This window comes from Crotalus tigris, unplaced genomic scaffold (genome assembly GCF_016545835.1).
Source record: "Crotalus tigris isolate CLP2741 ecotype Arizona unplaced genomic scaffold, ASM1654583v1 scf7180000018154.1287802725:315790, whole genome shotgun sequence".
Classification (NCBI taxonomy): Eukaryota; Metazoa; Chordata; class Lepidosauria; order Squamata; family Viperidae; genus Crotalus; species Crotalus tigris.
In genome coordinates, this window is record NW_024096850.1 from 93309 (window position 1) to 99949 (window position 6641).

The window sequence follows — 6641 nt, forward strand, 5'->3', positions numbered from 1 at the left end:
GCCGGGCTGATCTCCGGCAGGCCCCGCTGATCTCCGCGCTCCGGGACTCCGTCGGGTAGAGGAAACGGCAGCCGAGGAGCTGAAATCCACTTGAATGATGGCCAACCGCTCGATCGGTCAGCGCGAGCCCTTCCCTACGTTTCTAACAGAAGGGATCCCATCGAGATCGCGTGAGCTACTGACTGAATAGAATATATCTTTATCGTCATTGGGTAACTCACCACGAAATTAAGTAATGAATAATACCACTCTTGGTCTCCACACTGTTAAAAATAAAAGAGGTTGAGACTCTAGAAAGAGTGCAGAGAAGAGCAACAAAGATGATGAGGGGACTGGAGGCAGAAACATACAACACAGTGCTAGGCTGCATTAACAGAGGGATAGATTCCAGATCACGGGAAGTGGTAATACCACTTTACAAGGCCTTGGTAAGGCCACACTTGAAATCCTGCATCCAGTTTTGGTCCCCACGATGTAAAAAAGATGCTGAAACCCTAGAAAGAGTGCAGAGAAGAGCAACAACGATGATTAGGGGACTAGAGGCTAAAACATATAAGGAACGGTTGCTGGAATTGGGGATGTCTCGTTTAACAAAGAGAAGGACGAGGGGGGACAAGATAGCAGCGTTCCAATATCTCAGGGGCTGCCCCAAAGAAGAGGGAGTCAAGCTATTCTCCAAGGCACCTGAAGGCCAGGCAAGGAATAACGGATGGAAACTGACCAAGGAGAGATTCGACCTAGAAATAAAGGGAGAAATTTTCTGATAGTGGGAACAATTAAGTTGCCTTCAGAAGTACTGTAAGTTTTCAAAAAAAGCCTGGACTGCCATCTGTCAGAACTGGGTCTCCTGCTTGGGAGGGGGGGTGGACTAGATGACCTACAGGGTCCCTTCTAACTCTGTTATCCTATTCTTGCTCCAAAGCCCCCCCAAAGTCGGTTGCCTAGAGAGAGAGAGGAAGGAGGCGGAAAGGGAAAGAGGGAAACTGAGGCATTTCCACCCCTGAATCTACACGCGTAACCCAAAATACAAGGAAAGCTGCATTTTTGGAGCTTCAAAAACTTCAGTTTTTCTTCTGAATCTCCAATGTGAGGCAACGAGTGGAGCTTCGGTCCTTCTTGGGGGGAGATTCTGAATTTGGGGAGGAGATTGAGAAAGCCCCCCACCCCCATATTCTCCCATTGCTCAAACGGGAGGAGAGGGGAACTCAGAGAGAAGGATGGGGGGAGGGGCTCTGAATTCCTTCTCCGAAACTGGCTCCCCCAAACTCCCCCTTTGGGGAAGGGGGCTGCAGACCCTCCCTTTGAGAGGCTCTTGGGTGGGGTTGCGGGGGGGGGACTTTTGGGGGAGGGGGATAGGAAGCAGGTGTGATCCCTGCCCAAATCACCCAGGTAGCTGGGCCGAGGATGAGGAGGAAGAAGAAAAGTGGGAGGGGGGACCAAGTGAAGGTGGGGGTTCAGGAGGGTCAGTCCAGATGTCCTCCCCCTCCCCTCGTGTCCTCCCTTCCTCCTGCCTCAGGCGAGAGGCTGAATCCCCCACAGCCGGCCCAGCATCGTCCGTGATCTGCCCGGATCTGCTCCTGGGGGGGGGGGTTCATCTCCTGAAGGGGAGGGGGGAGAACTTCCTTCTTAATCGCCCCACAGGTGACCTCCCCTCCCCCCCCTCAACACGAAGCCAGAACCCAGCAGAAGCCCCGGGTCTTTCCAACGAAGAAAGATCCTCCCCCCGGCTCCGCCCCCCGCCCCCACTTTCTCCGCTTCTCTCTCTGCGTGGAACTCTCGCCTCCACAGGGTGAAGTCAAGGGAGGCTCTGCCCGGAGACCGATGACGCTGAAGAAGGGAGACTTCCCATTGGTTCTTCTTCTTCTTCTTCTTCTTCTTCTTCTTCTTCTTCTTCTTCTTCTTCTTCTTCTTCTTCTTCTTCTTCTTCTTCTTCTTCTTCTTCTTCTTCTTCTTCTTCTTCCTTCTTCTTCTTCTTCTTCTTCTTCTTCTTCTTCTTCTTCTTCTTCTTCTCCTTCTCCTTCTCCTTCTCCTTCTCCTTCTCCTTCTTCTTCTTCTTCTGCCATTTCCGTTATCAGAAGTTGGCGACCCTTCTTTTGATCCCTCCCAATTCCGAAATCCGAGAAAAACGCCCCCTCCTCCGCAATCCAGACCTCCCGGGTTCCGTCTCTGGGGCTGGGATACCTTCTATGCTTTCTCCACACTCTTTGAGGGCGCTGGTGGGGCGGCATCCATCAGCTCTGCTGGGCTTCCCCTGATGCTGGTCCGGATCCCCAGAAGCGAAGGGGGGTAGAGAACCCGCTCCATCACTGGAGATTTTTAAGAAGAGGCTAGACACTCACCTGTCTGAGTCGGAATAGGTTCTCCTGCATGAACAGGGGGCTGGACTAGAAGACCTCCAAGGTCCCTTCCAGCTCTATTCTATTCTATTCTATTCTATTCTATTCTATTCTATTCTATTCCTTATCTTAATTCTATTCTATTCTGTTCTGTTCTATTCTATTCTATTCCTTATTTTAATTCTATTCTATTCTATTCTATTCTATTCTGTTCTATTCTATTCTATTCTATTCCTTATCTTAATTCTATTCTATTCTGTTCTGTTCTATTCTATTCTATTCTATTCTATTCCTTATCTTAATTCTATTCTATTCTATTCTATTCCTTATCTTAATTCTATTCTATTTATTCTGTTCTATTCTATTCTATTCTATTCCTTATCTTAATTCTATTCTATTCTATTCCTTATCTTAATTCTATTCTATTCTATTCCATTCTATTCTATTTTATTCTATTCTGTTACTTATCTTAATTCTATTCTATTCTATTCTATTCTATTCCTTATTTTAATTCTATTCTATTCTATTCTATTCCTTATCTTAATTCTATTCTATTCTATTCTGTTCTGTTCTATTCTATTCTATTCTATTCTATTCTTATCTTAATTCTATTCTATTCTATTCTATTACTTATCTTATTCTATTCTATTCTATTCTATTCTATTCTATTCTATTCTATTCTATTCTATTCTATTCTATTCTATTCCTTATCTTAATTCTATTCTATTCTATTCTGTTCTGTTCTATTCTATTTTATTCTATTCTATTCTATTCCTTATCTTAATTCTATTCTATTCTATTCTATTCCTTATCTTAATTCTATTCTATTCTATTTTGTTCTATTCTATTCTATTCTATTCCTTATCTTAATTCTATTCTATTCTATTCCTTATCTTAATTCTATTCTATTCTATTCCATTCTATTCTATTTTATTCTATTCTATTACTTATCTTAATTCTATTCTATTCTATTCTATTCTATTCCTTATCTTAATTCTATTCTATTCTATTCCTTATCTTAATTCTATTCTATTCCATTCTATTCTATTTTATTCTATTCTATTACTTATCTTAATTCTATTCTATTCTATTCTATTCTATTCTATTCCTTATTTTAATTCTATTCTATTCTATTCTATTCTATTCCTTATCTTAATTCTATTCTATTCTATTCTGTTCTGTTCTATTCTATTCTATTCTATTCTATTCTATTCCTTATCTTAATTCTATTCTATTCTATTCTATTCCTTATCTTAATTCTATTCTATTCTATTCTATTCTATTCTATTCTATTCCTTATCTTATTCTATTCTATTCTATTTCCTTATCTTAATTCTATTCTATTCTATTCCATTCTATTCTATTTTATTCTATTCTATTACTTATCTTAATTCTATTCTATTCTATTCTATTCTATTCTGTTCTGTTCTATTCTATTCCTTATCTTAATTCTATTCTATTCTTTTCTATTCTATTCTATTCTATATTCTATTTCTGTTCTATTCCAACCTAACCTTAGTCTAGTCTAGTCTAGTCTATTGTTGTATTGAGGTTGTACGTTGTTATTTATTTTACTGTGCCAAAGAGTCAGAAGTCAATGATTTTTTTTCCCTTTTCATCTGTATCTTTCCCTCTTCCTCAAAGATGACTGGAAACATTCCTCTGGGGAGGTCCATGCGGGGTGACTGAAAAGCCACTGGGTGGTGGATTTGTGTGGTGTCCCAGGAAGTGTTGGCAACGACTGTGTGTCTGTGTCTGGTTTCTTAACTCTCAGGGTGTGGAGAAATGCTTCAGGATCCCCACAGAGGGGCATGTTTTATTGCTTTCAAGGCCTCAGATGAGACTGACATTTCGTGTGGGTTCAGACGGGCGGAAGGAGAAGATGCTTGTCATGATCCGTTGACAATAAAGGTTACCTTATCTTATCTTGTCCCAGACTGGGGGAGGGGGGGGAACCTTGTGGGAAATGGAGAAGTCTCAGGGTCAGCTGATGAGGATGGGATCTGTAGTCCTGGGGCAGGCATTCAAAAGACAATGGCTTCTAGCAGAGGAGAATATCTGTAGATTGAGTCGGAGTCCTCTGTGCCCTCTGCGCTTGGTTCCTTTCTTGCAGACCTTTCGTGACCCAACTAGATAACATGATCAGGGCTAGTGAGGAGTGCGATTTGCTTTATATCCGGTAGCTGCCCCAGCTTGGATTGGTGGGAGTGGCCTGTTTTCCTTGATTGCTTTCAAAGCAATTATTTGGGGGGGAGGTTCAGAGGGGCAGAAATCTCTTTTCCTCCTCCCCCCCCAACCAAAGGACCCTCTTGCCCAGCCTAAAAGGAATCCTAGAAACTGCGCTTGTCTTCCGCCCTTACTTCTCACAGGCTGGCTCTTCCCCCTCCCACTTGGGGCTCCTCCCCCTCCCGCCTTTCCCCGTCCCCGAAGCCCGCATTCAGTCCTGGCGGCACTTTGGCTTCAGCTCCGAAAGGCGCCTGCGCCAGACGCTTCCGCCCGTTCCCCTCTAGGCGGCGCCGCTCGCTGCTTTTAATCCCTGCGCGTCTGGAGCGCCGGGCGAGGATGCGGACTACGGACTAGTCCAGTGTTTCTCAACCTTGACAATCTTAAGGCATGTGGACTTCAACTCCCAGAATTCCACAGCCAGCATTGCTGGCTGTGGAATTCTGGGAGTTGAAGTCCACATGCCTTAAAATTGTCAAGGTTGAGAAACACTGGACTAGGCGGAGGCGCGGCGGCGGGCGTGGGCGAGGCGGCCTAGGGACTAAAACATATGAAGAACGGTTGCAGGATTTGGGTTTGGCTACTGTAGAGAAAAGTGAGACCACGGGTGGAATACTGCAACCAATTTCTGTCACCATACTACAAAAAATAGGGTATTTGTATGTAGGTCTTTGGTTGTTCGGGTTTTCTCCCACGTAAAATTGGAAGTGTCTTGGCGACGTTTCGACGAAGTCCCATTCGTCATCTTCAGGCTGGTGCTTTCAGCTTCGTGCTTTGAGCAGCAAATTTATTGTTATTATATATATGTAGGTCTTTGGTTGTTGAAAAAGAGTACCTTGAAATTATGGCAGATAGACGTCGAAGTTATCCAAGCGGAGGAGAAACGGCCAAAGTTTATTCCAGGATCTTCATGCGGAGCTGCTTTGCCAAAAAAAGGGGGGGATCCTGAACCCCAGAAAGAAAGAGGGAGATTCCGTCACATTTGGGGCTGAGGGGACGGAAATCGGAAGGGGCCGATTCTTGCAGACGTTCTGAGCAAGGGATCTTGCAGATTCTCTTCCTCTCTTCCTGGTTTAGCTGAGGGTTTCCTTCGGATTGGAGTGTGTGTGTGTGTGTGTGTGTGTGTGTGTGTGTGTGTGTGTGTGCGTGCCTGCATGTGTCTGGGTGCGTCAGGGTATCTGTATGTCTAGGTCAGTGGTTCTTAACCTTTTTGAACGAATCGCCCCCTTGAGCCAATGAGGAAGTTGTCATCGCCCCCCTCCCCCAACATAACCTCTCAATCACAACATAGGAAATAATTCTTCCATTTATGCAAACACTTTTTTTGTTTTCTTTAAAATTGTCATCAGAACATATCGATGCAAATAATTTATTTCCAGTCTTCTTCCCATATCTCCCATATTCTGGCCAAGGGCGCGCCACTGTATGGGTAGAGGCTGCTCCACAACGCGCATGAAGATAAGCAATGCGTATTCACATATGTACGGCGGCGGCGTTGTGTACTGAAGCTAGCTGAAGGAACATTTGAAAACACAATTCAATCCACTAATAGCGAGCAATCTGATGTTTTTGTACGACAGATATGCAGCGATTCACTGTACGAAAAAGTCTCAAAAGTGTCCCCAAAACTTCTCGCTCCATCGCCCCCACATCGCCCCCTTTTTGTTCCTTCGCCCCCGTGTCGCCCCTTCTCGTTCCATCGCCCCCCTGAAAAATGAAATCGCCCCCTGGGGGGCAATATCGCCCAGGTTAAGAACCACTGGTCTAGGTGACCCTCCCAAGTCCTGGCTGGCTGTGGGGCTGCCCCTCCCCTCTTCTCATCTAATGCTGGGGGCTTCCTCCTTCCATACTGAGCGGGGGGGGGAGCTCAAAAGGATCCATCAAGCTCTGGCTCCACTTTTCCCTTCCGGAGTCTCGGCAGCTCCAGCCTGGGCTCCCTCTAGGCCCGGTGGGAACCAAAAGGGCATCTAGTCCACCCCTCAGGCCCACAGAGAAAGGAAGACTGGTTGAGAATCGTGCGGTGGGGGGGGCACAAAGGGAAATCCACACTCCCCTCCGGAGCTGGCATGAAACAGCCCCCTC